We start from the raw sequence: 24,111 nt of genomic DNA on the forward strand, positions 1-24,111 counted from the left end.
CCATGTAAACCTAGTTATCTTAAAAAATGCACGGTGCTGATTGGTGCACATATCTGAACTTTCACTGGGACAGTATGCTCTGTACAACAGGAGCCTCGTGAGAGAAAATTGTAGCTTCTGTTTTAGACATTTCAAACTCGGTACGAGTTTGACTCTCTATGGTTAGGTGTTCATTTTTTACCTTAATAATTGTCCATATCTCTATGTTCAACTTGATATGGTTTTATGCATTGCAGGGCATTATCAATTGCTTCATGCCCACAATCTAATATTTTGTTTCTCTCTGAATAATTGGTCTCTACTATTATATAGTAAATTTAAATATATTCTATGTGTGTGCTTTCTTGTAGGGCCAAGGCTATCGAACCTTGATTTATCTACCCCTATATCACACAAACATAGAGGTTGTTTTGTTGTAAATATGGAGGTACGTATTATGCACCCAATTTGATCAGGCCAATTTTCTGACATAATGTCTTAACTCACAAAATCATATGTTTTACAATAATTACATGTTAATTTATTAAAATGGTTAAATAATATAGAAAGAATAAGACTTAGTCGCATTTTGTCCCGGCCTGTGTATAGCCACACATTAATTGTTTTTTACAAAAAAATCCCTTTTTTCTTATTTGATGATATAAAAAACTCCTTACACTTTGAAAGGATTGGTTCTCATTATAATAATAAATTCATATCAATCTGTGTTCTTCATTATAGACTTCTGAACTCTGAACACTCAATCATAGAAAGTAAAAGAGAAAAAAATCTTTTTCACGTTGGATTGTATATGCACTACTTCTGAGGTATGTGTAACCCTAAGCGATCACTAGATTTTTTTGCATGCCGGATACTATTGATTATTGTTGATTGTGGCTTGACACACTTTGTTTGAAGAATCATCGTAGATAAACTGTTAAGAACATTGTCCTAATAATTGTGAAAAAATTGAATACACATATAATAATAATTGTCTCAAAATGTCAGAAATGACCAGGTAATACTCTGTTAGATCCTCCTCTATTGTAATGCTGATACTTCCTAATGTATGTATGAATATATCCCCAATTCCGTATAGATCCACGTTTCTGGTTGTATATTTCAGATAAGGGTATCGAGAAAGTATTTTAGATTTCTCAGTGATAATTGTCTTTTTAATATATTTTTAATTGTACATATTAATGTATGTCTTGTGTATATATCTTTATAGCCTTGAAGAAGTCCCGTTGGGACGAAACGCGCCGCGTCGGCTATGAATTGTATGCTGTACTTTTAAATCAGAAAAATTTGATCAACAAAATAAAGAAAAATTCATCATCAAGATATTGAAGTTTATCGTGAATCTTTTGGGATATATTACACATTTGTCTGTTCAATGATTTTGATATATATTTCTGTCCACAATATATGAACTAGAGTTGTGTGCTGAGCTATTTCTGTTCTTTTATTTTGTTAGTCTATTATTTTACCAAATAATCAATTTTTTTTTTTAGTTACTTAGTAACAATTTGACAACGGTGACTACTTTTATTGTCTTAGTTTATAACTTTAAGGAATATTCAATACTGTTGTTTAGTATACATATATTTTCATTACATGTCATTTTACTAGTGTATAATTTAAGAAAGGTTCCAAATGGATATGTCTTCTATAACTGCTCCACCCACATTTTTACAAAATCCAGGAGAACCTCCCTTACCATGGGAAGACTGGATAGAATCATTTGACACATATTTAGAGGATATTGGTGGGAAGGATTTTGTAGCTTCGCACAAAGTGGCCATACTTAAACACAATTTAGGCATTGAAGGCAGAAAAGTATTAAAAACACTACCTATTAACACAGAAAAGAAACCCATAATAATAACTAGTGATAAAACCAATGACAGTGAAGATGAAGAAGTGGTCGATTTTCAGCAGGACACAATAGGTAGCACTGACGAATACATTGAAGTAATAAAAGCATTAGAAGAAAACTACGGCAAAAAAGTTAGTATTGTAGTAGAAAAACATATGTTTTTTCTCGGTCACAGTTGCCAGGAGAATCTGTAGAACAATATATTTCTGTATTAAGAACATTAGCCGTCACTTGTAAATTTAGAGACCTTCATGAGGAGAGCATAAGAGATCAATTCATCAATAGAACAAACAGCATCAAAATACAATAAAGATTACTAGACATGAAGGATTCCTTCTTTGTCAAAAACCATTCAAGTAGCAAGGCGCATTGAAAACACTACCAAATATGTTAAAGAATTAAGTGCAGAGAAACCTGTATCGAATAAAGTGTGTGTGGTAGAAAAAGATTTAGTCAAAAAGAAGGAAAACAAAGGTAAAAGTGGTTTCATTATGAAAAACAATAAAGTATGTTATAGATGTGGTAGTATAAGACATACAGCTGATTCTTATAGATGTTTTGCTATCAAGGAAAAATGTTATAAATGTAAAAAAGTTGGCCATTTAGCACGCATGTGCAAAGTAGTGTTCTTGCCAAATGCAAAATGGAAACCACCTGTAAATGCCATAAGAGAAAATATCAGAAAGTTACAATCCTCCCAAATGTGATGTAGGAATAAATGGCACCAAGATAACAGTATGGGCATATTCATGTTCGCCTTATACTATTATAGATAAAAACATTTGGGAGAGAATAGGAAGTCACAAGTTGAGCACACCCGATGTAGAACCTGTGGGGTACTGTGGAGTAAAACTTCCCATTTTAGGTTTTTGTATGTACTCTATCCCATAAAGGACATGTGGCCACCAGCAAAGTATATGTAGTGGAAAAGGAAGGGCACTACTTGGATGGTGTGAACAAAGAATGCTAGGCATGAAACTAGACCCCAATCATCCTCAACAAGTGTTAGTGACTGAGGATGCAGAAATAGCTAAATGGAGCACTACATTTCACCAACTATTTGATGAGAAATTAGGTTGCTTAGAAAAGTTTGAACACTGCATTGTGCTCAAACGAAATAACATACTATGTGTGCACAAAGCAAGAAGTGTACCTTTTACTTTCACAGAGAAATTGAAAGCTGAACTACAAAGATTATGTGATGCTCAAGTCATAGAACCCATTGAGTCATCTGAATGGCTCAGTCCGGTAGTTTTGGCACAAAAACCGGATGGAAATTTACGCATGTGTATTGATCTGAGAGATCTCAACGTAACATTCTTGTTGATAGGTATCCACTACCTCACATAAATGAAATGGTATCTTCACTAAATAATGCAGAATACTTCTCATTAATTGATCTCTCAAATGCATACCACCAAATTAAACAACATGCATCCTCTAGACATCTCACCTCCTTTATTACTCCGGAAGGAGCTTTTCAATTGATCAGAATGTCATTTGGCCTGGCATCCGCCTCCGCGGTTTTCCAAAAAGTAATGAGTAGAATATTGGAGAATCTACACAATGTGCTAGTATTCCAGGATGAGATATTGGTATGGGGGTCTACCCGTGCTGAGCACGACTCCAGATTAATGGAAGCATTAGAAAAACTACAGAGTGCAGGACTAACGGTGGGAATTAAAAAATGCATACTTGGTGTAAAACAGATTGATTATTTAGGACATACATTGACTAAAAATGGTCAAACCAAAAAAAGAATAACTTGATGCAATCACAAATGCTCCGGCACCTAAAGATAAAGAACAATTGCGCTCATTTCTGGGTCTTGCCGAATTCTATTCCAAATTTGTACAGCACTTTGCTGATAAAGTTCACAATCTCAGAATTTTAATGAAAAAAGGGGTCAAATTTGAATGGACTGATGAATGTCAAAAGGATTGTCTCTCCATCAAGGAACAAATCGTTAAAGCAGTTTCCCTTAAACCATTTAATCCTTCTCATCAAAGAATAATAGTAGTGGATGCCAGTGCTTATGGACAAGGGGCTGTGTTGATGCAAAAGAATTTGGGAGATGAATGGGTTGTAGCATTTGCATCTGGTACCCTCAAGGGTGCGGAGGCTGCATACTCGGTCATAGAAAAAGAAGCACTGGCATGCTGGTGAAGTGTGACCTATTTTAAGAATTACATATGGGGCACACGCTTTGAGGTTAGAACTGACCACAGACCTCTTATCGAATTATTTACAACCAAGGGAGCGGCAAAGGCTTCTCCCAGAATTGCCAAATGGTTATTTAGACTTCAAGGTTTCAACTTCTCCTTACAATATGTTCCAGGCATTTGAAATGTTAATCCTGATTGCTTGTCACGTTTGCCATTGGAATGCAATGAGGATGAAGTTGACATCAATGATGATTGTGTTGTAGCAAATATAACTGAAGTGTGTAAAGGTGCCATATCATGTGATGAGTGGAAAGAGGCTGTAACAAATGACTCTATCTTAAAGGATTTAATAATTAAGTTATCTAATCCATCTGTATCCAATATCACACTCAAAAAGAAATTTGGGTAATTTTGGACTGTATGGTCTGAATTATCGCTGATAGATGGTGTATTATGGAGGAATGGCAGATTAGTAGTACCAGATAGCTTGAAAGAAAGATTACTCAAACTATTACACAAAGGACATGGTGGCATATCAGCGATGAAGAGGAAAGCCAGAGAAACATTTTGGTGGCCAGGAATGGACAAAAATATAGAAGAACATGTACGTGGATGCATAGCTTGCATGTGTTGTGACAAATCTCATAGAGTAGAGGAATCACCCATAACATCAACCACTTTTCCTAGCAGATCATGGGAAAAAGTAGCCATGGACATTCGTGGTCCATTCTTAGCCAAGGGAATTGTCAACAAGTACGCATTAGTGTTAATGGATTACCATTCCAAATGGCCGGAAGTAGCATTCACGGGGGACATCAAAACATGTAATATCATAGAATTTTGTGACCAAATATTCTGCAGGGAAGGATGTCCTAGCACCTTAATCACAGACAATGGTCCACAGTTCATTTCCAGTGAGTTTAAAACGTATCTAGCCCACATGGGTGTCACCCACCATACCATTGCTGTCTATAATCCTAGGGAAAATGGTCTTGTGGAGAGATTTAATAGAGCCTTAAAAGAATGTATACAGTTATCTGAACAATCTGGTGAAGATTGTAAAGAGGCAGTAAAGGAAATGTTATGGAGTTATCGCACTACACCTCATTCAGTCACTAGGGAATCTCCATTCAAACTTCTCAAAGGCAGGCAACCGGGTACTAAGGCTACTCCTGTGTGTATGTTCAAGGACTTTTCACGTCCAGTTTGTAAGAAGGGGCTAGAAAGTAGGGGAAAGCAATACCAAGACAAGTATGTGCACAGACACAAGGATAAATCGAAAAGAAACAATCGCAAATTCATAGTTGGAGACTGGGTAAGGACATATAGTCTAGGTGTACAAAAAAGAGGTTTATCAAAATGGTCTGTTCCAAAATGCATAAAGAAGGTTAGTGGCAACAATGTGTGGCTGAGTGATAGTAAAGTGTGGAACATACGATGTGTGACCTTATGCAACAAAGTGGAAATTGATACCTGGTTGGATGGGGATGGCAACAATCAACTAAACAAAAGTTGTGAGACTGTAAACAATGACAAACGTGTCAGGAAAATACCCAATTGGCATAATGATTATGTGACTTATTAATCGTCCAGATGTTTTATTTTATTTTATGTATATAATGAATTTCACATTTTGTTAACTTATCTTATGAATTTGTTATTCCTTAAATTGTAATATATATTTTCTTTTTTTTTGTTTTTTAAGGAGGAAAGACGTGTTGTGTCTTAGTATGTAGCCAGCCAACATGTCAACATTCCTTCCATAGCAACCAGGATGCGTTGTTCTGAGTTGGCTAGGAGAGTAGAGCTGGCAGTTGCAGAGAGAGGACCTGTCTGTCTAGGGGTTGTACATGTGAACTTGCAATAAAGTTCTTCTTACAGATATCTGTCTGCACTTCTTAAAACATATATCTGATAGTAACCCTTTGGCAGAACCCTATGTCTCAATGCAGAAGTGAATCAGGGAGGGTATCCATGAGAGAGTACCCTCCCTCATATGAGCCCTGAGGCAGTGCCACATCCAGGTGTACAGTCACCTGTGTTTGTAATTCAGACCATACTATAGATAGGTTCTTATCCCACTCCAGCGTACCCTCTGGTTGCAGCTGGTCCAGTCTCCATATGCTCCATTCTTTCCACTCAGGCCAGTTTACGGGCTGTCCAACTATCTGATCAAATTGTGCCAAAAGGGAGCCTACTTGTGGAGCCATGGGCATATGTAGTAGTACATGGGCTCTTTTCCAGATATTCAGTGTATGACGGATCATCGGATTAACTGACTGCCAAGGGATAGGTGGCAGGAAATAGAGGGTCCTGAGAGTGTGCTTGCAGGATAATTTCAACTTTTCAGTCTGGTTCTGGAGGGTCCTTGATTGCTGCAACCAATGCACCATCTGAGACAAATGAGTAGCCAGATTATAGGACTCCAAGTGAGATAGGTGGAGACCGCCTGCTGCAGTACTAGAACAGAATTTAGATATGTGGAGACAAAGCTTAACACTGCCCCAAACAATGCCCCTAACTGCTAAGTCAGTCTTTCAGAGTCACACCCATGAAAAAGGAAAGAGTAGAAAACACACAATGTAACGTAATAACCATGGCTGTCACAATTTCTACCTCCTGTGCCCTTAATCCGGAGAGAAAGCTACAGGGAGAGCCATTTGGCAGTCAAGTTCAATGGTATGGGGTAAAGGGCTATTGTTATCACTGACCATGCATATCAGATCCCCAGTTAAGAGTACTCCCAGACATTGTATCCCTCCCTAGAACCATTTCAAGCCCAGATCCTCAGAACAGGCATTGGTCATGACCTGGGACACTGGCATCCCTCCTCTTTTTCCCCAGTTCACCACATATACAGAAAATGAGGAAAAGGTGTCCAGTAGAGAGGGCAGTGAGGTCTTGTTATCCACCACAGTAAATTGAAAATCGTCTGCATAAATAAAAGAATTACTTTGGCCTGCTCTCATTGATACTCCCCTGATAAGAGGATGGGATCTAATGGTTGCCGCTAACGGTTCCAAGGCGAACAAGAAAACCTGTGGAGAGAGTGGGCCTACCTGTAGAGTGCCACTGCAGATGCTTGTGAGGCAAGAAAGGTGCCCTCCTCAGTTGATGTGTGCCATTTGGGATGTATATAGCCATTGCAAGTTGTGAATAAACTCTCCACATTACTTGAAAAACATTGTCAGTAGGTAGGTATAGTTAGGACCTAGTTTCCATAGGAAAAGCATTTTTTTGCTAATAATTTTGCTTAGTATGAAATCCCTTGAAGACAGCAGAAGACAAGAGGCATTTGACAAAACAGGAACAGTTTGTTTAATTAAACTTTTTGGCCGGGAGAATAGTTACATGTATATAACAATAGGGTTTTGCCCTACTCATCCCACTTTGACTTGGACAAAAGATAAATGAAACAACAAGAATTGGTGACCTGTCAGTATAGATAGTAAGTAATCTTATGAATCGGTCACTGGTCAGGTCCAATCTTACAAAGTATTATTTATTAGCCTTTTTACAGAGTGAATCCCCAAACTCCTATGTAGGGGTACAGAAAATAGTTTATATAACAATAGTCAAACATATATCAATTCACAGTGCATATTCATAATACAAAGTGAGGCCTATTTTAACGAAATATACATAACTCCTTGAAAACAACAAACACAAACAAATATAATGTCCCTATAACAATAGGAACCCTCTCTCTTCCAAATGCTTTTTAAAATATATAGCTGCAACTTCTGAATATCATAGGCAGACCATACAAGATGTAGTCCTTTGTGGTGACACCCATGAGGGAAGGTTCTGTCCTCAAAAAAAGATTTTGGGGATGTCCCTTGTAAAATATGACAGGTTTGTTTTTAAATAAGACTCCTCAAGTCAAAATAGAGGTTGACACGCTTTGGCCCTTGTATTTGGGCCTCTTCAGGACATGGGAAGTAGAGGAACGTAGTTCCTAATATATGGTAAAAGACTTAGCCAAGGGTTTTCAGCAAGCTATCACACCAGGTATCTAGCTGCATGGAATTGTGCATCTACTGATCGCAACAAATAATGGGGAGAACCATCCAATGTGAATGCCTCTCATCTGCGTATGTCTTGCGGTGGAACTATCCTAATTCATAGGCCTCGGTCCGATCATGTGCAGGGGTATTTTTCTCTTTTCCCTCCTCGCGGGCAGCAATCTCTGGAATCAGGTCAACCACTGCTGTGGACTGATTCCGGAGAATAGTTACAGGCACAGGGTCTAAGGACTGTCTCAATTTACATTAAGATGATTTCATTCTTCAATACAATTTTCAGCAAGCTTTAAAGTTCCCCGGCGAACCATATATGGTGAGGAATGTTGGTTGCTGCCTTTGGAGTCATACATTAATTGTTATATGGTCAACCTTGCTTGGAAACAATGTGGACAGTAGTGAATGTGTCCAGATTTTCGGCATGGTGGTGCATGATCACTATGTGTGCCAGACCCTGATTGGGCACGTGTTCCTAACTTGTGTTGCATCTAACTTTATGTTTTTTTTGGCATGTGCCTACCCCCTCCAGCCATATCCGCTTTATTGGGGCAATCTCCTTTGACCCTTTGTAAAGTCTCTGCAGATATCTGTGGGATTGATCAAGAGTTTCCTGCCCATGTGCTTGCGTGCCAGCTATGCACCCTTGGTCTGCAGGCAAATGACATCCGATACCATATTAATGATAACTTTAGAGCTGTTTGATGAATCTTCACAAAATATTCAAAACTAGTTTGCCACTCACTTCAGTTGCTGTCTGGGACGTTTGGGGGTGATACGTTTAGGCCTGGGCGAAGCACTACGCTACGCTCGCGTAGTTTGCGAAGTTCGCGCTACTTCGCACTACGCGAACTGCACGTGGCACAGTGCGAACACTCGTAGCGTAGTGTTGCGTAGTGCTGCGGTCATTTTTTGCTTGCTCGCGGTCCTCAACGTCAAGTTGGCGACCACGAGCAAGCAAAATGACATCCCGGCGAGACTTTTTCCTTGTTCGCGATCAGCAACATCAAGTTGGCGATCGCGAGCATGGAAAATAAACCTCCCGGCGAGATTCCCAACGCGAGGTTTCTCATTGCGAGGGGTCGCGTATGCTCGCGACCGCTCGCGATGAGAAACTACCAGTTCGCATTGAGAAAGCTGCCGCTCGAGTAAAAATGTACTCGAGCAGCAGAAAACTACAGCTCGCACTGTGCAAGATGCCATTTTCAATGATTGCACAGTGCCGGTTGCTTGTCCGCACTGTGCAATCATTGAAAACAACATCTTGCACAGTGCGAACATGTTACTACGCAGTTCGCGAAGTGCTACGCGTAGCTCGCGTAGTGCGAACTTCACTTTGCGTAGCTTCGCGAAGTGCTACTTCGTGAACTACGCCCACCCTTAGATACGTTGAGTGGGGGATCCCAAAATGTGTTTCCCCAATGGAAGAAGTTTTAGACACAACTATAGCCTGAACCACTGAATGGAATTACACCAACTTTGGGAGAAAGCCATATCTCGGTCCAGAAACAATCCTGTTTGTATTTTGGTGTAAATCTGTTTAGTAGTTTTAGAGTTATTACAACCTGAGAGAAATGTTGCAGCTGACATTTTGTGAATCGGGATACGGTCCTCGGGGGGTAAATAAACTATAAATAGGGCATAAGGGATCAGGACAGAGGCATCCTGATCCCATGGGTCTGATGGAGGTGTCTATGAAGGACCCTGATGACCAAGATTTTGTCCAAAAACATTTTCTTTTTGGCACATGAGGATCAGATCCGCAAATCCCCCACAGTACTTAGTGTGGCCCTGGTGTGAATCCATAACGGATCCATGGATCCGGACCCCCAAATAAAAAAATACATTTGCCCACTCACAGACCCATATAGACAAAAATAAGAGAGGCACATGTTCAGAGACAACTGCAAAACAGTCCTTGGATTTCGTAGACAACACACGAAAGAATGTAGATGACAGGGACAAGTATTAACTTGATGTAATAAATCCTTTTATTAGTAATTTGTGCATCACAGCCAATGCGTTTCACCCTTGCGGGCTTCTTCAGAGCTGCAAATGGAACAAAAGCAACTCTATCACAAACTTTGTGAATGGACAACTATTTACAAAAACAAAAAGTCATCCAATAACACATATATACAACATATATGCAAATAAAGGAAAATGCACACATCTGATTTAAAAACATTTGTCTAAAATCAAAACAAAAGGCCCACTCATATACTTTCTCACGTACCCACCCAACCACTCACACACCCAGTTACAGATCCATACAGTCACTCACACCCACTCAGATACCTAGAGAGCTACTCACATACCTACTTACAGACCCACACAAGCACTCTCATATTCCCATACTCACAGTCACTCACACACCCTTACAGCCACTCACATACCCACAAACTACTCACACATCCACTCACAGACCCACACAATCACTGACACACCAACTCACACACTCACGCAACCCACTCAGACACTCACACAACCACTTACACACCCAGACAGCCGCTCACATACCTATACCGTCACTCACACACCAACTCGCATAGCAACTCACATACCCACAAAACCACTCACACAACCATGCACCAACCCATACAACCACTCACACACACACTGAAACAGTCGCTCACCCACTTACACACTTGTATACCTACTTACACACCCACACAACCACTAACACACCTACTCACATACCCATATAGCTACTCAAACACCCACTCACAGACCCACAAATCAAATCACATGTCCACACAGCCACTCATACATCTACTCACGCACTCACACAGCCTCACCGACTTACACACCCACACATCCATTAACTCACATACCCTCTCACACACCCATATAACCATTCACATACCTACACAGTAACTCACACAGCCACTCCCACACCCACTTACATATCTGCACAGCCACACACCCATATAGCCATTCACACACCCACACAATAACTACCACAGCCACTCACACACCCACACACAGGCAGTGATACACTTAAAGAAATTGTAATAGAACATGTTTGTATTAAATGTGTTGCTGTTTTAGTATTGAATGTGTGCTTTTGATTGAGAAAGGATCTACATCGCATTTATAGAAAGACTACATAAGTTACCTCACCTTAATTCAAAATGTTTTCTTTTAAAATATATAATAAGAATGAATGTGTGAGGAGGGCGTGGCTTGGACAACCAAGATGGTGGCAGTGTTTTAAACCTGCTCCCATTACCCTACAAATATCTGCTGCCATCCTGCCCTACAGTATTATTTACTGACTCCCCTGGGCTTTCCTTGTTGGGGATAGACCCCTGAAGTACAACTTTTGCTGATTTGCGACCTGAACAGGGACCCACTATTGACACGACTACTGTGAGGTCCATATGTCAAGATGGTTGCCGCCTTGGCCCCTGGGGGTCGGGATATGCCATTGGATCATTGTGGACTGGCAAACTGATGGCCCCTTGTCCCCACTGCTGTCGGGAACTTGAGCGGAGAACTGGCTCTGCACCAGGGTTGAAGGGGGAGGCAAGATCGGTGGCGTAGAGCCAGATGGTGCATGCATGGCCGGCCCTAGAGACTCTGTAGCCCCACCAGGGGAAATGAGCCAGTCCTGCTTCTGCAGCCCTCAGAGTCTTCGCGCTGCATCGGCGGTGCTGTGGACCGTGAATATGGTGATCCTTTTTTGGATCTGGCAACAAGCTGATTGAAACCCTGATGCAGCTCCTGCCCCTATGCAGCCCCGCACAAAGATATGTGCGGCGGTGCACCTCCCTCTTCTGGTGGCTACCAAAGGCCCACATGGTCACCTGGGGTCCCCCACGCTACTGTATATGACCACCTCTACTCCTGTGAAGCTTATTGGGTGTTCCCCAGAGATGACAGTGGGGCCTAGCAGTAGGCCTTGCCTGGCCTGGGGCAAGGAGCTGGACACGGCTGAGTAGGCAGAATAACATTGCTCCTTCTGATTGCTTGGCCTGCCTGGAGGTAGGGTGGCCAACGAGGCCAACTTGCCTGGTCTTGCACCTTTACTTCTGCAAATCCAGCCACACATGAATGATACTTTCGATTGGCTGGTGACTATACTTGGGATGATTAAAGGGGCCTTTTGCCACCTTGACCCCAGCTCGTTCTGCCTGACACTACACTGTGATCAATCAATGCTGGGTGCCTGCCAGAAGATGAGTGCCAAGACACCGAAGATCAGAGCTTGGGTAATACGGGCCTGGGAACCTCCCCTGGGGTACCTGGCACAAACCCCCCGGTGGACTTATAGAGAGAGGGAATCCACTGGTGGCAGATTTCACAGGGGTTGTCCTATCCTGCTCGCTGTGGAGTGGGATTGGTTGATGGTGGGCCCTCTCCTCTTACAAGTCCTGTGGCATAAACTCTTCCCTCTCCACAGGTTGTCATTTACTTGAGGAGACCTTTAACTGCCTTACGCCCTCCTCCACTGGGCCCTGTTGACTATCTAGAGTAATGGAGGAGGTGAGATACACACCACAGATGCAACACAACCTTTGACACCCCACAGGACCTTTTAGTGACTGTTCTGTGGTACTAGCTGCTTGTGCTGCCCTGAACGGGTAAGCGGGTCAGGGTTGGAATGATCCTATCTTCTCAAGGCTACTCTAAGTATGCGTCTGAAGATGAGGAATACTTATCGTGGGAAAGGAATGTGTGGTAAATATGCATTCATTGTATTTACCGCATTGTAAAGGCGTGCATGGTAAATGCATGCGTGGCTCTGTCAAACAACTGTGGCTGGCAGAGTGATGGAGGCTAAAGCCCGGGTGTCTAAGGGGGAGGACATGGTAAAGACCCTAAAACTTCAATTCTCTAGGTCTCTAAGCTGCTCTCCATGACGGCAGCCTTGGAAGAATGGGAGGAAGATGCTGAGCCTCTATCCTGTAAGAAAACCCTGAATTTTATTGGCTTACCAGAGGGGATTGGGACTTCTGGCATTGACTGTCTGCTGGAGGAATGGCTGTGATCTTTAATCCTGTCTGATAAATGGTCTTACTACTTTGTGTTTCAAAGGGCACACCTGTTCCTGACCAGGTGACCTCCCCCCTGGGGCCCCCTTCAACCTGCTATTGACCATATCCTTAACCATTGAAATCATGATGCCATCCTTTGCGAGGCTAGAAACCACCAATACCTGCGCTTACAAAACTCAAGATTTATAATTTAAAACAACCGAGCAGTTTATCAGCGCTGACGCTTCCTTGAGTAATTTCAGCAGAAACTGCATACTATTAACCTTCAATACATGCTCCTTTTTCCAGCCTGATTGAATGTAATGCTCAACTCATCAACGTACTTCTTTGGCACTCCAGAATAATCCTGGGAGTGGTCAACGGAAAAGCATGCACACCAGCACCCTGAAACGCTGGAGGCAGCAGAGTCACAGGTGGGGAAAGCTTTTCCTGGCCAGTCAGCTAAACCACACCAGAGGACAAGGTCCCATTCACAGAAGGGGGGTATGTTCTGCGAAGGGGACAAAATTTACCTAGCCCGCTCCCTGCTAAACACATTGCTGTTGCTGGAGTCTTTGCTCTCTGATACCCCCAGATTTTTCAGGACAAAAGGTGATGAATCCGAAACACTCTTGTGATCCTTGGGGTGAGATGGTGAACAGAATTTTTCACTAGAATGACATTGACTTCAAATTACAATTACTCTGTGATATTGTATTCACTATTGTGATGAGTGTTCTGTTGGGAAGGGGGTGGTGACGACTGTGGGAGGGTTCTACTCTTGATGGTTTGTGATACATGGAGATTGCTGTCAGGCATAATAATCCTTATATGGGGTACCTGGGAGTCATGAATGAATTCCAGGACACCCAATTGACTTATCTATTGTTGGGGATGGGGCACCAAATGCCTCCTGTTGGAAGTGTGGGGTAGAGTCAGTTGGGGGGATGGGTTGTTGTTTTGTTTCAATGCCGTGTTTTACTTTTGCACACAATTACTACATTACTTACTGGTTATACATACCCACTTGAACATGACACGTTTGATAGTCCCACTAAGCTGATCCTCCGTTGGACCTCATGGCCTCTTTTTGAGGGGAGAACCAACCAGTTGACTCCCTTGTTCATCTCAGATGGTTAAGATTCTCTCCTGGAATGTAAATGGCCTCCTTGATCATATTAAGAGTTTGGCCCTTCTACGCTATATAAAATGTTTCTGCCCTGAGTTAGTCATGCTCCAAGAAAAAATGCACCTTTCTCAGTCGCTTTGTATATGACTGAGTGTTTGATGCTGGTTTCTCCCTGGGTACACGAGGGGTAGGGATTCTATTGCACAAAACCTTTCCGATGGTGGTCTCTGCCTCGCATACAGAAACCCAGGGGAGATACATAAGGATTGAGGGCCACCTTGATGCAAACAATATAGCCATGTATCAACCTATGTTCCCCAGCAGAATCTGCAATCTATGCTGCTGACACTTTGAGATCGTCTAGTAAGGCTCCCCCACCCTGATTTGGGGTGACTTTAATGAAGTCCCCTACTCCGTGCCGGAAAACCCTGGGCTTCCTCAGCCAGGCCGCTACATATGTCCTCCCAATTCCCACTATAGGATAATTCAATGGTCTTGTGTGATGCGTGGAGATTGTGGCATTCCATGGGGCAGACATATACCCATGTGTCTGCAGCTCATAAAAAGCTGTCACGGATTGATGTTATCTGGTTTCCAGCTGCAGAGATTCTCCTAAGGAGGGTGCAGGTCCTCACTCCAAGCATCTCCGACCATGCCTCTTTCCTCATAAAAAAATAGCCCCTTCAGGTGCCCCTATGGCCTATGTGACACCTAAATGCCTGGAATATTGTGGACCAGGATTGTGTTGACTTTGCAGAGGAGGGCCTTTTTTTTTTACCTAATTGCAATACTGTTAGTTCTGCTGGGACCTTGTTTAGATCCAACAAACCCAGTCTTAGAGGCTTGCGCAAGTGCTATTTTAGGGGTATAAAGGCCTGCCAGCTGATACATGTGACAGCTTTAGAGGCCCAGATCCTTTCTTTGGAGAGGCAAGTGCTCCAAAATGGATGTAGTCACTGTTGTAGTAATACCTAAGACAGCTGACGCCACCGACAGATGTTCCTCGTATATGCTTATCACGCTTATAAATGCTGAAATCAGGTGTTCACTAAGGGGCTGGCATTTTGATTAAGCCAAGTCCTACCCAATTTGGTTCTCCCAGATCAATGTGGATAATGCCTAATAGGAGTACCCACCACTGCATTCGCAAGGAAAACCCACCTACTCTCAGGCACACCAACTTAAAGGCCGAATGGCTTTGCTTCTAATTAACTTTAAGAAGGCCTTTAATTCTGTTACATGGGCCTTTTTGCAGGTGGTGCTTAAACGGGCGAGCTGTGTGCCCTTATTTTGTAGACTTGGTAGCCTTTTAATCACTACTCCAACCGCTCAGGTCTAGGTTAATAGAGTCTTATCCTCACCTTTCCTCATCTGCAGAAGCACCAGACAGGGCTGTCCACTGTCTTGATTACTCTTTGCCTTGGTAATTAAACCCTCAGCACGCCTCGCCCAATGTGAGGCCCATATACAAGAGTGGTCCTGGGAGGGAGGCCCTGAAGAACACATAGATCTTTATGCAGACAATGTCTTACTGTTTCTAGGTGATCCCCAGTCATAGGGCCAACAATGCCGTGAGATCCTTCACTTCTATGGGGAGGCCTCCCGACTGTGGGTCAACATGACCAAGTTCCAGTTAGTACAAATTAAAAGTGATGGAAGCGGACACTCTTGGTGCCCTACATATCAGATACTCTGTCTCTCCTTTAAGTACTTAGGTGCTCATATCACCCACCTCCCAGAACTATGTTGGATTCTTAACTTTCAACCTCTTCAGGCTGGATTGACAAGGGACCAGCAGAAGTGGAGTTGAGTACCGCAAAACCCCCAAGAGTGGATAGCGTTGTTTAAAATTATGTGTCTCCCGCTCTTCTTTTATGTCCTTGCAAGCTTCTCACACCGGATTCCCCGACTGGTGTTTCAGACAATGACATTGAAGATCACAGCCATTTTCTGGGTGGTGGGTCACAACCGAGTGGCTTTTCTCAATGCCCGGCAATCTCTTTATGATGAAGGAATGGGAATGACTGACCTCTATGGCTATTACCTTGCCACACCGGTCGCAATGATAAATGGGTGGTTTAACAGGGGATGAATGATCCCGCCTACCAGGTACAGGTACACATATTAGGACTAGGCAGTCTCCTAGGCTTGCTATATGGAGACCCAATTCCTCAATCTCTTCCTTACTACACCCTGGTGGTCTTGCTTTGTGGGAGAGCAGCACTTTGATTTCTTAGTTGGGATCACAGACTCATTGGATTGACACCATTGTGGCATTGCACGTGGTTACAGCAGCTGTCAGGCCTGAGGGGTTTCATGTCCTGGGACACAATAGGGATTACCTATCTGGGAGACGTTTACAGTAGTGGTGCCGTGATGTCATTCTAAGTCCTTCAGGAACAATACCAACTTTCCTGCACACTATTCTATCGATATCTTCAACTACACCATGACCTATTTGTTAATGTCCCTATAGATACCCGATCCCAGAGTTTAACCCTCTCGAAGCAAAGCTCCTACTGGGGTAACTGGGAAAGGGTGCTATTTCTACCGCTCACTGATCATTAATGTTCTGCACTGTTTTTCTGCTTTGTAACAGAGGTAGGAGGTGGGACGTATGGGTGAGAGACCTGGATGAGGACGACTAGTGCAAGGCTTGTGCAGCCCCTTGGGATTTTACCATCCCCTCACGCTTCCGCATGGTTCAGCTTAGCTACCTAAATATGACTTACTTGAACCCCCAGAGACTACAACGAACTGGCTGAAACCTCCCCCAGCTTGCTGTGCTCAATGCTCCTTAATTGGATCTGACATTTTCAAAATGACATGGACTGATTTGTCTTTAACCCCCTTCTGGGAAAAAATGGGGTACAAGCTCTATATGGTCATCGGCCGCACTGTAGAACATACCTCCAGGATTGCCCAGCTGGATCTGTTGGAGGAGGTTGGAGAGGGCCCTTATTAGGCAAGCTACCATGGTGGCAAAGAGAGACACAGTCTGCAGCTGAAATCACTGGTTCCCCCTTAACTGATGATGTAATTATGAGACAAGAGGGTGCCCCCAGAAGCATGACAAGCTTTGGGGCAAGGAGTGGGCATATCATGGACTACATGTGGGATCCTAATTATATTGTATTTACACTGATTGCATATTTAATGTGCTGGGTAGTGTGGGTTTCCCTTACTGTATGTTGTTGCCATCGAAACTCAACAGAAATTTGATTAGCAAAAAAAAAGAAAAGAGTGTGTGAATAAAATGTATTTATAAACTTGTTAAAATGTTTATTAGTGAGGAGGAGCCTAGCGCGCAACCAAGATGGCCGCGTAGGTGCGAGGCTCCCGAGGACCTCCGCAACCTCCTATGTTTATCCTGTCTTCATCCTGAATCGGTTGAGGGGACTGTGTCGGTGAGCCTGAGCCGAGGTGTTACCCGTTTTCCGTTTTTGAATGGGACCCCGGTTGCCGGGGTGAGCACCGACTGAAGTTTGCGGCCTACTTCTCTCCTGACCCCGGATTCGAGTTTGGGGGCGACCCAGTGGCGAAGTGAACAACAACGGCAGGCTGAGCCTGGCGAGTCGCGTACCCCACACTATCACTTTCGCTTTTGAGTCCCCTTGCCATCATCGCGAGTGGGATTACGGCGCTTCTTTGTGTTGGGGTGGCCTCGCTGGGAGACCCTGCCTGCCTGCCTGCGGGGACCCGCTCTGCCTTCCTGGGGTGACCCCCGGGGCTCTCGGCCTTGATTGCCTGCTCTCCACTGCGTGGCTGGTGAGGGTGCGAGATACACGACGATGGCCACGAAGCAGGATGGAGATCGGTTGAAGGCCAAGTCGACCCGGCGTGGCACCGCACATCAGGTCAACATCATGGACCGCTACACCCTCCCGAAGGGGTCTCCCGGCGGATCGCACAAGTCTTCCGAGTGCCCCCCGGATGCCCCGGATTTGCCTACGGATCTGACTTTGCAGGACGTCATGGGCGCCATTGCTGAGATGAAGACCTCAGTGGGCCAACAATTCGACACCTTGGCGCACAAACTCGACGCGGTCCTCATCGATGTCAACCTTGTTAGAGCCGATCTCTCTAAGACAAATGACCGGGTCGACTCCTTGGCCCATACCGTGTCGGGCCTCACGACTGAGGTAGCGGCCCTTCAGACGGAGGTGCACCGGCTCCGTCAGGCAAGTGCGCTCACGGATCGGCGCCTGGAGGACTCCGAGAGCAGGGCCCGGAGGAATAATATTCGCATTATCGGAGTGCCCGAGGGACGGGAGGAGTCGGCGGCGGATCTCTTTGTGGAGGACCTGATTTCTACCCATCTCCAGCCTCGAGGACTGAGTAAATTCTTTGCGGTGGAGAGGGCCCATAGAGTTCCTGGTGGCAGGCCGAAGGTCGGAGCCCCTCCGCGGCCTCTTATTGCCCGTATTTTCAACTTTCGGGACAGGGATGCGATTTTGCAAGCTTCCAGACTGCAAGGGCCGCTTAAGCTGGAGAACATGGAGGTAAACTTTTATCCTGATTTCACGCAGGCGGTCCAGAAGCAGAGACTGAGTTTCCTGGGCGTCAAGCGGCGGCTTCGAGGCATGAATTTAAAATACGCCATGCTTTTCCCGGCCAGGCTGCGGGTGGAGGTGGATGGTCGCACTCACTTTTTTGACCGTCCTGAGACGGCCGGGGACTGGTTGGACACTTTGTCTGGGGGACATGGTCGGGATGGGAGGGGGGCGACGGGAGGAGAGTGCCCACCAGACCGGGTCTGAGGTACTGACACGGGGGCTCACTCCGGATGATGCCACTTTCGGCCAAGCTTAGGGTCTCTTGACTGCTGTGTCTTGTTTCCCCTCCATTGGAGGTGGTGCTGTGTCTCGAGGGGGTTCTCCTTCCTCCTCTAGGGGGTCTTAGAAGTTTAATTTACACAGGGGCGACAGGCACACTGCAAGTTGGGGGGGCTGTCTGAGCTCATGCAGGGGTGCAGGGAGGGGGGAGTTTTGTTGGGGATGTTGGGTTGGGGTTGGGTATTGTTTATTTGTATCACAAGGCAGAAGTATTGTTGTGCTATTTCTAAAGTGCTCTCTGGGGGGGAGATTGATCGATTTCGGTTATGATGGGGGTAGGGGACTGAGTCTTTTGTCCTGGAATGTTAATGGACTGGGGGACAGGATAAAACGGGGGGTGGTCCTGCAGTTCTTAAAACGAATTTCACCCGATATAGTACTTCTGCAGGAAACACACCTCATTGGAAACTCCTTTCGTGCCATGAACAGACGGGGCTATCGCCTTATAGCCCACTCGGGCTTCACGTCTGGTTCGAGGGGTGTGGGCAATATGGTTAAAACCTCGCTACCGTTGGAAGTTGATGAGGTGCTCCATGATGATAGGGGACGATATACGGCTCTGGTGGGTAGACTGGAGGGTAGAGTGATTGTTTTCGTCTCTGTTTATGTCCCGCCAGGGTTGCAAACAACTACTTTTGCTGATCTGGGGCGCCTCCTTCTTGGCCTTCCGGAGGGGATTCTAATGGTTGGGGGGGATTTTAACGCTGTAGTTTCCGGGACTGAGGATCGTCACCCTCCCAGGGATCTCCCCCGTGCCCAAGCGTGGTTATCCGGCCTCTTGGATACCTTGGGGCTGGTGGATTGTTGGCGGCTGAAACACCCTACGCAGATACAATACACCTTTCATTCCGGGGCTCATGGCAGTCTTTCGAGGCTTGATTATGTTCTGATGCCAGCGGCACAGGCGGGGAGGGTTGGGGAGGTACGACATTTGGCGCGGGGTATTTCAGATCACTCCCCGCTCCTGTTGCACTTCGACATTGTCCCGAGGGGAGAGGGGAGGGTGGTCCCGATTAATCCCTGGTACCTGCGTGACCCCACAATTCGCGCAGACTTGGTTAAATCTCTTGAGCGATATTTTGAAGACAATGTGGGGTCTGTGTCATCTGCGGTTTCTTTGTGGGAGGCGTTTAAGACGGTACTCCGGGGGGAGGCCCTATCCCTCATTTCCCATTCCCGGAGGCGCGAGCGGGAGGAGGTGACCCGTATCGAAACTGAGATAACTGAGTTGGAGGGTGATCTGGAGTGTGGGGTGACGGATGACAAATTGCATGCTCTCCGACTCAAGCAGGCGTACTACAAGGCCCTCGTCATGGAGGCAGCCAGGGGCCTCAGTAGAGAGCAACAGGGGAGACTGTATGATGTGGGTGATAAGGCTGGTAAACTGATTGCGTGGCTGGATAAAAAGGAGAGAGCGAGTCGAGTTGTCCCGTCGATTGAGAGACTGGATGGTGTGTGTCACTGAACCGGGAGAAATTGTTGATTGTTTCGCAGAGTATTTCCGTGGGGTGTATTCCCCGGTATCTTCCCGCTCGGAATTCCCATGACCTGCTTAAAGACATTGCGCTGCCTTCCCTTTCGGAGGAGGATAAATTGTTGTTGGACGCGGCCCCAACATCTGAGGAGATTGCCCTCGCCATACGTTCGGTCGCCTCCGGCAAGGCCATGGGTCCTAATGGCCTTCCCATCGAATTGTACAAACTACGACCGGATACGCTGGCTCCGCATCTCCGTGCTATGTTCCTCGCGGCCCGCTCGGCGGGTTCCCTCCCGCTGGACCAGCGTCTGGCCACTATCGTGGTTATTCATAAGGAGGGGAGGCCGCGGGATCGGGTCACGTCTTACAGGCCCATTTCGCTGTTGAATGCGGAGCCCAAAATTCTCGCCAAGGTGCTGGCTAATCGGCAGGTTGGCGTGGTGTGCGATCTGATTCACCAGGACCAGTCCGGCTTTATCCCTCATCGCAACACCGCGCTCAACCTGCGGCGTTTGCATGGGGTGCTCGCGCGGGTCCCGTTCATACGAGAGCCGGCCATTTTGGCGTCCTTGGACGCCACTATGGCGTTCGACACGCTTGAGTGGCCATATATGTGGGCGACGCTGGCTAAGTTTGGGTTTGGCCCAGGATTCATTGGTTGGGTGAAACTGTTATATTCCGGACCGCTGGCGCAGGTGGCGGTGAACGGTAGAGTATCGGCTCCGTTTGAACTGGGCAGGGGCACGCGGCAGGGCTGCCCACTGTCGCCACTCCTCTTTGCGCTTGCCTTGGAGCCCCTGGCGGAGTGGCTGCGGTGGCACCCTTCTATTCGTGGTCTCCGATGGACCCCCGAGTATGAGGATCGCGTATCCCTTTACGCGGACGATATTCTTTTATACCTTGCTTCCCCGCGTAAATCGCTGATTGTACTAGTGGATGTGTTGCATTCATTTGGCCGCAACTCCGGCTTAGTCATCAACTGGGCTAAATCCTGTGTGTATGTCCTCTCCGGGGAGGCTCCTATCCTTCCGCGGGGTTGTCCTATCCAGGTCGCTCCGCAGGGATTTAAGTACCTGGGTATCTTTATTACCCTGGACGCTGAGGCCCGATATAAACAGAACTTGCTCCCCCCCCTCCAGCGCCTGAAGGAGGACGTGGCGCGTTGGAGGTGCTTGCCGCTCTCACCGCTCGGCCGTGCGGCACTGTTTAAGATGATGTCGCTGCCACGTTTCCTATACGCTTTACAGAACACGATGGACGTCGTCCCGGCGCGCTACTTTCGCGAGGTGGAGGGTCTGCAGCGACACCTGTTCTGGGAGGGGAGGCCGCGTATCGCCCTTGCGAAGCTGACGCTCCCGTGGTACGACGGGGGGGTCGCCCTCCCAGACATCAAACGGTATTACTGGGCCTCCCAGCTGGCTGCGATAAACCACGGCCTTTATGGGCCCGCCCTTAACCCGGCCTTTGAAATGGATAAACTGCTACTGCCGGGTGGTGACTATAATCGGGCGCTTTATTCTAGATCGCTCGACGCACGTCTGACGGGCCTACGCGGGTCGCGGTACGGGTGTGGCACGGGTGTGGCACGCGGCAAACTTGGCGATGGGGTGGAAGGATCAGTTGACCCGGGCGACGCCACTGTATGCATCTGAGCGGCTGGGCTGCCTGTGGACCTCGAAAGGCTTTGAGAAGTGGGACATGATAGGCATCAGCAAGGTGGGCGATCTCTGGACAAGGGGGGGATTCAAAACGTTCGATGTGCTGCAGACGGAATTACAGTTGCAGGACAGGGAGTACTTTTGATATGTACAGGTCCATCACGCGCTGTGCTCCGTATTCCCAGATGTTGCCTCCATCCCGGAGTACTCCCCTCTGGAAGATAGAGTGCTAGATGGGCATGTACCGGATGGCACGATTTCATTGATATACAAAAAGCTCATCAACGATCGCTCGGGACTGCTGACTAGCCTTCGTGAGGCGTGGGTCGCCGATGGATTGGAGCTGGATGACGAGGACTGGGTGTCTGCGGTGGCCTCCCCGAAAGAGGTGGCCATACCGGCCCGCCTTCGCTTCGTCCAGCTCAAAATACTCCATAGGGTCTATGTTACGGGGCCGGGTCTGATGCGTATGGGATATGCCGTGGATGGGTTGTGTAAGCGTGGGTGTGGTTCTTTAGGGACCTTCTTTCATATTTTGTGGGAATGCCCGGAGGTGGCGCGATTCTGGCGTGGTGTTCATGCGGTGTTGCAGGTTGTCACGCATGTGACGCTGCTTCCCGAGGCGAGGAGATGTCTGCTAAATGTGTGGGAGCCGACTGACTACTCGGTGCCGCAGACGTGGTGGGTGACTCTGGGATATATGGTGGCCAAGCGTGACATAGTGCAATTGTGGGGCTCCCAGAGGTCGCCAACGGTCTCGGCGTGGAAGGACAACATGGATTGGTGTATGTTTCGGGAAAAGGTAGTGTATGTTGTGAGGAAATATGAATTTTTATGATCAATTGTGTCCCCTATCTTAGACCCCAACGGCTCCATGTACATGCTACAAGTACATGTATGTTCCCTCCACTTCCAGCTATGAAGACGCAAATACATATGCGTCCAACGTTAACATGTCCTCTTTCAGATCCACCATGAATGGGTCGAATATTCCATTCCTAAGTATGCCTTGCCACCGTCTTTATATGGTGCACCTTTCACGTTTTTCAGCTATGGCAAGTTAGGCCTGAATTCTGCCATCAAGCCTTTTCCTGCCCTCTGTCTCTGGATGCTCCAGCCTGGACCTGCATCTGTATCCATGACCTTTGTCTTACTTCCTGCGCGGCTAACGGTGCCTGGCCCGGCCTGTTGCCTGCCAAGACTGTATTCAGCCTTCAAGTTATCTGCTCCGCTCCTCGAGAAATGCATTCCTGTCTAGTAGTTTAGGTAAACATCCTCCCAGCTACAGAGCAAAGGGCCCGGCCTTACTGTCTCCGTGCAAGTAATTCATAGCTCCTGTTACCATGGTAGGCCCATGCCCCCTCGCATCTCATGTAGACACGTAGACGCTTATACACGCACTAGCAGTCAGTATAGGATAGCCTCTGCCCGAGAGACCTTTCCTTCCAGATAATACAGTTCCTTAAACACAAGATATTAGATACGATTCGGGATTAGGTTGTTCTGACATCCCAGACTTCTGTCTCCTCATGTAGGGCTAAATGTCAAGTCCCCTTCACCCTCCAGTTACACGTCAATCACACGTCATGCTGCAGCACGCGCATCTCTGCCATGTATTTCTGCTGACATTGCAGGATTCTCTTATGGATCCACCCACCTGTGACATCCTCATAATGACGTTTCTAGTACACGCCCTTATGCACGCCTATTGTAACACCTTTTTCATTACGTATGTGTATTCTTATCTCTCCTCTCAACTATTACGCCTTCTGCACCTGCCTTACTGAAATGCATTGACTATATATATGATAACCTGTCAATAAAGTATGCTCGATCCCTTCCCGAACCTTCGTGGTGACGGAACCCGATTGCCTGGTTCGAACCAATTCCTTTGTAAGGAATAAACCCCTTTTAAAACCTCACATATCACGGATTCTGCCTCTTATTTATTCTGAGTTATCCTTATTGAACTTTACCGCATAAATTAAGTA

The sequence above is a fragment of the Triturus cristatus genome, chromosome 6, assembly GCF_964204655.1.
Source record: "Triturus cristatus chromosome 6, aTriCri1.1, whole genome shotgun sequence".
Classification (NCBI taxonomy): domain Eukaryota; kingdom Metazoa; phylum Chordata; class Amphibia; order Caudata; family Salamandridae; genus Triturus; species Triturus cristatus.